We start from the raw sequence: 10,670 nt of genomic DNA on the forward strand, positions 1-10,670 counted from the left end.
AGATTTTTAAAGAATGAAATATTCAGGTAGTTTAAAAATAAACAACACAGAAAGGACAAAGAAGTTCCAGTTCTTGCCAGTCTTCTTCCCATTCAATTCCACCTGCTTCTATCAGCATTTTAATTATTTCTTCTATAGTTTTTCACTGTATTAACATAAAGAAATAGAACCTACATTCTAATATCCCTCCCCATTTTGACACAAAAAGTTAATATGCTATACTCTTCTGCCCCTTTTTGAATAACAGACTACATCAGTATGTGAAAATTTTCTTTACCAGTGAGTGCTTAATGAGAGTATAATAGAAAAAGTTTCTTCCTTATTATAAAATGTTTGTGCCTTCATATTCCCTGATGATATAGGAACTATTTTAGCTACTATATAGTGCTACTTTTATAACTATAACAGAAAAGAGGTAAAATCCTATGGAATGACAAAATCCTAGAAATAATATTAAAAATAGACAAAAGAAATATAAGAGAGATCCTATAGAAAAGACCAGGGTAGTGGCTAAGGGAACAGAGAAGATAGATATTTAATAATTAACACAAGAAAGGATATGAGAAACAACAGTAGTGAAAGAAGTAAAAGAAAACTCCCAGGGAACTAAAATGATAGTAGGAACTATGCTAATGTGAATATTAGATTAGGAAAAGCTATTATTTGTAAAGCCAGGAATGAAAACGGAAAGGCAATAAAATATGGCATTATTTAGGCCGTTCACAGTATGACCCAGCCAACTTTTTTGATTTCAGCATTATTTATAGACTTGGTTTCCTCAGTACACCATATAGCTCACCAAATTTTCATTAAGCATAGTGTATACTTTTAACCTTCCAGGGTTATGCACAAGTTATTTCTTGTAGTTTTTAAAGGATATATTACTTCTCTATCATTTATCCAGTGAATTCTATTCATTTCATCTTATTTGCAGCTTCTCTGCTCTCTCCCTCATATTCCTTAGCCAGAACTCGTTACTCCTTTCCCTGTACCAAAAGCATTTCATAATAACAATGATCTCTCCATAACAACAATGATCACATCACATTACTCTCCTTTGCTTTTTATGTCTTCTTCCTAAAATTATAAACTCCTTAGAATGTGTCTACTTAATTGTTTAACCTAGGAGTTTAACAAAGAACCTGGCTCATAATAAGTACTTGAATTTATTGAATTTCAAAACTAAGAGCAGGACATATACAAGCAAGCAGTCATTTTTAAAAATCATAAAAATAGGTGAATGACCTTCTAGAAATAAAAAATGTAAATAATCTAATCTTTAGTGCTTTAATATAAAGAATTAAGCATGCTAAATGTTACAAGGGAATCAAATGTCTATATGGATCAGTGAAAAAACAATGTTTCATTAACTTATGCAGGTATACACACATCTGATTCATTTCTCCTTTCTTGACATATTAACTTGTATTCCAAATTCTAAGGAGCAATGTAAATCGAGTCCCAAAACAATTTAGTTTGAGTGGTAATGGACAGGGTTTAAAAAAATTAAAAAAAAATTGTTTTTGGTGATAAAAAAGTTCCAACATCAGGTTGTGATTATAAATTTCATCAATTCTATGAGTATACTAAAACATATAAGTGACCCATGAAATGTCTCTACAGAGCTCTAGGGTACTAGAGAACAGTGTTTAAAAACCACTACCTTAAATTATCTTGTTTAATTCTCCAAATAACACTATGAGCTAGGAATTGTTAGTCTCATTTTAAAGATGAAGAAGCAGACACAAAGAAACTTAAGTTTATTCAAGGTTACCAGAGTAGAAGTAGTAGAGAGTTGAGATTCAAATCCAGGTCATACTTCAATGTACACCACAGATAAAGAGTAGGGAAATTTATATTTTCCTCAAGAACAATTTATTGCTTCTTTTGCTTTATGAAAAAAAGCATATTTGTCAATTAGTACGTGTTTGGCTTTTTGGTAATACATATAATTTTTGTATATATTTGGCAAAAGGTCATTCTGGCCAGAGATCTTTTATCTATAGGTCTTTTCTCAAATTCTTCAAATGAAGGAAAATACTGAGAGAGGCAACTTGGTAACTTCAAAGATTGGTTATTCTTATTCAAGATGGGCTTAATAGATAATACAATTTGCATAGTAAGAGTGACATTAAAAATGAACAACTTAAAAATTATAAAATAACATCAAGATAAATTTTTGGTAGTTACATTAAATATCAAGAATAAACAGATAAAAGGGACTATAAAAGGGACTATTATAGAAAATCAAAAGCACTACACATGGAATACAGATTATACATACAGTGAATATATTGTGAATATGAGTTATGAGAAACATGAATTTCTCAAGAATTGCTTTAGAAGGGCTTTCTAAGCAAGGATATGATAAAAGTAAATTTAGTATTTCTTTCCAGTTAACAATGAAGCTTTTTAGTATACTGTCTCAGAATTTATATTCAATTAATACTGCATATATGTTGTTAAAATTTGCCTACCTATAGCTCACTGGATTGGAAAAAACACAAATAAAACAAATCTAAAGAAAACATTTTCCAAAGCTAGTCTGTCTCTTCCTTTACTGTAATGGACAATTCCTTTTCATAATAGACAATTCTTAAGATTCATCTGAGAAGTATAGTTTGTTTACACCTTTTGCCTTTTTGAAAATCTGTTACCTAGAAACATGTACCAGATACCCACACAGGATATAAATGGAATTCTTTTCCTTATAATTGTTGGAGATCTTCCATCTCTTTGGCATTCTTCTCTCTATTCTAGCAGATATCACCATTATAGAATTCTCTCTTCATTGCTAGCCTCATTTCTTACCTCTGTTTAATGACTGACTGATGGCAAAGTCCTTCTCATCTCTAGGCCCCAATTATATCCCCTGGTACCATTTAGCAGTGAAAGAAAAGGCAAGAAAGAATTAGAGTTCTACCTCCTTCTTCCATTGAAAATCTCAATATTTCTCTCTATTTTTCTTAGGGGGGGGGAGGGGAGAGAGAGAGAGAGAGAGAGAGAGAGAGAGGGAGGGAGGGAGGATATAAACCCTTCTATGTTACAATGCAATATGAGAAATAACTCTACATTGTAGACTAAACAGGTTCTATGGGAAAGAAACCTATCTACCACATAATATTTTAAAGAAGGTATATTATACGCTATAATAAACTTAGAATTAGACTTCCAGAATATAATCTGTACCTAAATTGAAGACTGTTTATACTTCAACCTTTTTTATTCTTTCTTTCTTCTTCATGAGTTCAATTTGTACCATCTATTAGGGCTGTACTTCTATCTCCCTTCATCTACGTGGGTAGCAGTGGTAATGCATTATTCTAATAGTTTGTGGTTGGTGTATATCATGAGATTATGAACTCTTCAAGACTCCTCATTCATTATTGTGTACACTGGGCCCTACAAGATGACTGGGATTCTCAAAAACAATTTTTTTCCCTAATATAACAAAATATCAGGTTAATTTATTTTCAGTTATTTAGGTGGGTATTTTGATGAATTTCACACTGAAATGTTTGCCACTGCATGCATGAGTTTGCCAACATAAGAAATTATTTCACAGTAACTGGATGATCCATTAAGTTATATTTAGAAGTGTTTTATAAGACAAGTAGCTGAAAATAATCACTTTGAAACACTTGCTTATATGTCAGAATGACATAAATTAATCCTTTCATCTTCACCTCAATTTTGTGCAGAGGAGGGAAAATGCAATGTATTATTAAGGTGAGGAAACTGGTTAGGATCTTCAATTTCTACAATAGAATGTTAACCTTACTACTTGGTTATCTCATTTTTTTTTTTATATTTATTTATTTAGTTAGTTATTGGCAGACACAACATCTTTGTTTGTATGTGGTGCTGAGGATCGAACCCGGGCCGCACGCATGACAGGCGGGCGCGCTACCACTTGAGCCACATCCCCAGCCCCCGTGGTTATCTCATTTTTAAATCTTCGTATTTTTCTATCAAGACACTACATTTCTAGCATTCAAATAAGAATATAGAATCAACTTTGCTTTATCAAATCCTATCAAAAATCCAATCAAAAATTGATATTATAAATTATTTAAAAAATTGGTAGTCATCTATTCTAGATATTAAAAATTCTATTCTAAGTTTAAGATGAACCATTAAAAGGCTATGAACTTAGATCTTACTACCTTGGTAACTGATAGAACTACTCTCACTGAATTGTATTTTAATATTATACCCTTAGCTTTCATTAAAGGTGCCATACAAAACAGTCATATGAAATCCGTAAATGTAACTGATATTAAATACTATATCCTTACATCATAGTTTACTTTAGATAATATAATGCAATATTTTTTGTAATGTTACATTAAGTAATGCTTTTCTTAAAAGTAAGAAAATCAACTTTCTGCCAGAAGTTTTTAAAACTTATCTCTCTCTTGCTCCCTTTTAAAATTTTGGTGGCCAGAAGATTCAAAGCCACATTTGTGAATTAACAATATGAATACATAGAAACTATTCTGAATTTTTATCTCATTTTTTAATGTGCTATTTGTGGAAGTGGTCCTAAATCAGACTTAGACTAAGGAAACAACTTTAATCTATAAATTTATCCTACATATTGATGTTTGCTGAAAATTTATTTAATTCAAACTAAAATAATGTATATACCAAAAATTTAAAACATACAAAAATGATCTTTATAGATTACAAGTATTTAAAATACAAATAAAAGTGACCTTATCATTAGATAATGAAAATTGCTTTATCAACAATATTTCTGTAGAGAATAGAGATTTATGTGGCACTTGTAAACTACTGTCTTATTGTATTATGGCTCTATAATATTTCTGTACGGACATTTATGTAGGACTTATAAACTGCTATAAGTCTTATTATGACTCAGAAAACAAAAAAGAGCAAACTAAATTGAATATATGTAGAAGAAAATACATAATAAAAATCAGAGCAGGAATCAATGAAATTAAAAACAGAAAAATAAACAAAATCACAGAAACCAAAAGCTGGTTATTTAAAAACATCAAATTGATAAATCTCTACTCAGGTGATAACCTAAGAAACTAAAAATCCTAGAAGAAAGAGTTAAGATACAAATTAATAATACCAGAAATGAAAGAAGGGCTCTTGCTACTAAGCTCATGACGTTAAAAGGATAATAAAGTACTGTTTTAAATAACTCTATGTGCACAAACTTGGTAACCAAATGAAATGAACTAATTTCTTAAAAGATAAAAGCTATCAAAACTCACTTAAGGAAAAATAGGTAATCTGAATGCATTTATATCTATTTTAAAAATGTGGCTAATAAACAGAAAGCATCAGATCCTGATTGATGCACTAGGGCATTCTATTAAACATTTAAAGAAGAAATTACACCAATTTCCCACAATGTCTTCTACAAAACAAAATGCCAGTTATGACAAACTAAATTTCTTTCCCATAAAGATCTTATCCCTATTACTATACTGGAAGTCTTAGCTAATTCAATAAATAAACAAGGGAAATAAAAGGCATAGCAACTGGGTAAGAAAAAATACAATTTTTGGTTGAAGATGATATAAGTGTCTTTATTGAAAATTCCAAAGAACTAACAACAACAACAACAAACTCCTGGCACTAATAAGCAATTATGTCAAGGTTGCAGGATACAAGGTTAACATATAAAAGCCAATGACTTTTCTATATATTAGCATGAACAATAGGAAACAGAAATTAAAAATTGTGCCACTTTACCAGCACTAAACTCCCCAAATATTTATATACAAATCCAACAATACAGGTGTAAGATCTGTAATGACAGAACAGAACTGATATGAAAGAAACCAAATAGGCTTCATATTGTCAGGATGTCAGTTTTTTTCCAATTTGATCTACAGGTTCAATATAATCCCAATAAAAATGCCAGCAAGTTAGTTTGTGGATATTTATAAAATGATTCTATATATAGAGAAGCAAAAGACCCCAGCCAGCCAACATAATATACCGGAGAAGAACAAACTTGGAGGAGTGATACCATCCGACTTCAAGAGTTACTATGAAGCTATAGTAATCAAGACAGTGTTGTACATATATATCAACACAGGAGAAATGAGATCCCCAGAAACAGACCCATGCAAATGTAGTCACTGAATTTTAATAAAGAACCAAAATCAATATAATGGAAAAAGACACCTTTTCAAAAATCAACTAAAACTAGACCACAGATCTAAATGTAAAATGGAAAACTATAAAACAACTAGAAAATAAGAAAATCTATATGGTGATGATTTTTTTTTTGATAAAACACTGAAAGCATGATCCATGAAAAACACTTCAACTAAGAAGATAAATAGATGGCAAATAAGAATATGAAAAAATGCCCTACATCATTTGTCATCAGGGAAATGCAAATTAAGATAACAATGAAATACCACTACACACTATTAGAATGGCCCCAAACTAGGATTCTGATAATATCAAATGCTGGTGAGGATATGGAGTAATAGCAGCTTTCATTTATTGCAGGTAGGAATGCAAAATGGTATAGCTACTTTAGAGTCTGGCAGTTTCTTACAAAACTAAACTTATTCCTACCATACAATTTAGCAATCATGTGCTCAAGAATATTTGGTATATGTCCAAGAGTTAAAAACATGCATACACAAAAAATGCACACATGAATGTTTATACCAGGTTTTGTAACTGCCCAAACTTGGATGCAACCAATATATCTTTCAGTAGGTAAAAGGATAAACAAACTGTGGTATATACACACAAGGGAATATTACTCAGCAATAAAAAGAAGTGAGCTAAGAAGTCATGAAATAATGGGAGGAACCTTAGATATTATTAAGTGAAAAAAGCTGAGCTGAAAAGTCCACTTACTCTGTAATTCCAACTAAATGACATTTTGGAAAAGGTAGTTCTATGGAAACAGTATAAAGATCAGTGGCTGCCAGGCTTAAGGGAGGAAGAAGAGTATAGGGAAAGTAGGGCATGCCCCCAGCTCAGGAGGCTGAGGCAGGAGGATCTCGAGTTCAAAGCTAGCCTCAGCAAAAGCGAGGTGCAAAGCACCTCAGTGAGACCCTGTCTCTAAATAAAAATACAAAATAGGGCTGGGGATGTGGCTTACTGATCGAGTGCCTCTGAGTTCAATCCCCAGTAGCTGCCCCCAACCCCTCAAAAAAGAGTACAGGGAGGAAGGAGGGATAAACAGGTAGAACACAGAACACAGTAGGTTTTTTGGCCAGTAAAACTATTCTACACAATTCTGTAATAATTGATACAGGTCAATGTGTTTGTCAAAACCTACAGAATGTACAACACAAAAAGTGAATCCTAAGGTAAACTAAGGACTGTAGTTAGTAATAATATATTAATGTTGACTTACCAACTATAACAAATGTCTTACTATTGCAAATGTTAACACTGGGAAACTAGAAGTATGTGGGTAAAAGAATATGTGGGAACTCTCCATTTTTTTCCCTGTAAACATAAAACTGCACTAAAATAAATGGAATCTATTAATTAAAAAAACAAATATATGTAAACAGGACAATAAAAGGTTCTTATCTAATAAAGAGTGTTGGCAAATTCTTGGGAAATTTTGTATAGGTTGAATATCTTTCCAGCTTCTTCATGCATAATATATAAAATGATGCAAAAAGAAAAGAATATAAAGATGATTTGGCATGTGCTTAAAAAAATTTCCTGGGCTTCAGCAGCACCTAGTCCTATATTTATAATAAACACAAAAGATATATTAAAAATATATTTGATGGATGAACCTGGAGAAAATTATGCTGAGTCAAATAAAACAGATATAGACAGACAAATATGTGGGATCTGAAAAAGTTGAATTTATAGAAATAGAAAGTGGAAAAGTAGGGCTGGGGTTGTGGCTCAGTGGCAGAGTGCTTACCTAGCATGCGTGAGGCACTGAGTTTGATCCTCAGCACCACATTAAAATTAAAAAAAAATTATATATATGAGACTTAAAAACAGCATACTTCAGGGACACAGCCATATTAATGTTTACAGCAGCACAATTCATAATAGCTAAATTGTGGAACCAACCTAGATGCCTTTCAATAGATGAATGGATAAAAAAAGTGGCATATATACACAATGGAATATTACTCAGCAATAAAAGAGAATGAAATCATGGCATTTGCAGGGAAATGGATGTAGTTAGAGAAAATAATGCTAAGTGAAGTTGGCCAATCCCAAAAAACCAAATGCCAAATGTTTTCTTTGATATAAGGAGGCTGATTCATAGTGGGATAGGGAGAGGGAACTCTAGGGCAGAGGGGTTGGAGGGGAAGGGAGGAAACATGGGGTAATTAATGATGGCTGAATGTGATGATCATTATTATCCGAAGTACACGCATGAAGACACGAATTGGAGTGAATATACTACATATACAACCAGAGATATGAAAAATTGTACTCTATATATGTAATAAGAATTGTAATGCATTCTGTTGTTATATATATATATATAAAAAGACATAACAATCATAAATATCTATGCCCCAAACAATGGAGCATCTGCATATATCAAACAAACGCTTCTCAATTTCAAGAAGAAAATAGATCATAACAAAATAAAACTGAGTGACTTTAACACGCCTCTCTTACCACTGGATAGATCTTCCAAACAAAATGTTGCACTACATTTGTGTATGAAGAATTGAAATGCATTCTGCTGTCATGTACAACTAAGTAGAACAAATAAAAAATTAAAAAAAAAAACCAAAAAACTTTAGTTATAAAGATGAATAATTTCTAGAGACCTAAAATACAGCATGTGGTTATTACTTAACAATAATGCATTGTATACTTGAAATCTGATGAGAGTAGATCTTCAATCTTGTTACAAAAGAAATGCAACTATGAAAGGAGACATGTTAATTACCTTGATTGTGCTAAATCATTTCACAATCAAAACCTTATGTTGTACACCATAAATATATAATTTTTATTTTTCAATTACAATTCAATAAAACTGGAAAAATTTTTGTTGAAAAAGTATATCTGTTTTATGAAAATTAATAAAACAACTGGAGTGACTGAACACATTAAATGAGCAATTAAACACATTAAGTGATCAGGTATTTTAATAAACAATTGAGGTTCCTTATTCCTGTTTTCTTTTTTTCGGTATATGTGTGTTGTGCATGTATGTCATTTATAATGAATACAAAGAGTATACAAAAAACATATTTGATGGATGTAAATATATTTGATATATGGCAAAAAATCTTTTTTTTTTTTTTTTTTTGTGGTGCTGGGGATTGAAACCATCAATAACCTCATGCATGCTAGGCATGCCCTCTTGTCACTGAGCTACATCCTCAGCCCTCACTGATTGTTTGCATTTGAATTATTTTTAATCTTATGGTTACTCCAAAGGGATTATCAAAGAGCAAACCATTCTCATTATGTTTTTGCTGAATCTTTTTGAAGGAACTACAGTCTGGGATTTAAAAGCTCAAATTCAATCTATAGCAGATGATCTTAAGACAAGTATTAAGAATGTCTGAGATTCATTTCCCTTGTAGAATGGGGAAATACACACATACAAATATACATAGTCATACAATGTTAAATTATTTGACATACAAATGCATACACACAAGTCTTGTTTTCCTTTAAAAGAAAAAAAATGTTCCTATTTTCAGCCAACAATTGTTTCTTTTTCGCTGAAGAACCCTCATTAATTTGTTTGCTTCCTTACTGAGTTTTGACATCTTTATTCCTTTGAATTTAACCTTTATGAATCAATTATTGGATCCTGCTACATGACAATGCTTCATTTCCACAATAGCCGGTGGCAAAGAAATACAAAAAGCAAAAAGCTAGAGGAAGTTAATGCAAATCAAAACTACACTGAGTTTCCATCTCACTCCAGTCAGAATGGCAATTATCAAGAATACAAGTACTAATAAAAAACGTTGGTGAGAATGTGAGGTAAAAAGGTACACTCAAACATTGCAGGTAAGATTGCAAATTGGTGGAACCATTATGGAAAGCAGTATAGAGATTCCTCAGAGTACTTGAAATGGAACCACCATTTGACCCAATTATCTCACTCCCAGGTTTACACCCAAAGGACTTAAAATCAGCATACTACAGCGACAGTCACATCACTGGTTATAGCAGCTTAACTCATAATAGCTAAACTATGGAACCAACATAGGTGCCCATCAACAGATGGATAAAGAAAATGTGGTATATATACACAATGGAATATTATTCAGCCTTAAAGAAGAATGGAATTATGGCATTTGCTGGTAAATGGATGGAGCTGGAGAATATAATGCTAAGCAAAATAAGCCAATACCAAAGAATCAAAGGCAGAATGTTTTCTCTGATATGTGGATGCTAATTCACAAAAAGTGGGGTGTCTAGGGAAGAATAGAGGTACTTTGAATTAGAGATGACTGAAGTGAGGGTAAGGAGTATGGGAAGGAATGATAGTAGAATGAAACAGTCCTTATTACCCTATGTGCATATATGATTACATGATCTGTGTAACTCTACATGTACAACCAGAAGAATAAGAAGTTATACTCCATTTATGTATGATATATCAAAATGCATTCTACTATTACGTATAACTAATTAGAACAAATTAAAAAAGGTATTCCCCCCCCCCCCCCAAAAAAAAAAAAAAAAAAAAAAAAAAA

General features: G+C 31.8%; 1 protein-coding gene across 4 annotated transcripts in view; it reads right to left on the minus strand.

Annotated features, from left to right (window-relative positions):
* Scfd1 (sec1 family domain containing 1) overlaps positions 1 to 10,670 on the minus strand; it is a 92,991-nt gene that overhangs the window by 35,012 nt on the left and 47,309 nt on the right. The gene's annotated exons all lie outside the window — the stretch shown is intronic.

The sequence above is a fragment of the Marmota marmota genome, unplaced genomic scaffold (genome assembly GCF_001458135.2).
Source record: "Marmota marmota marmota unplaced genomic scaffold, marMar, whole genome shotgun sequence".
NCBI lineage: Eukaryota > Metazoa > Chordata > Mammalia > Rodentia > Sciuridae > Marmota > Marmota marmota.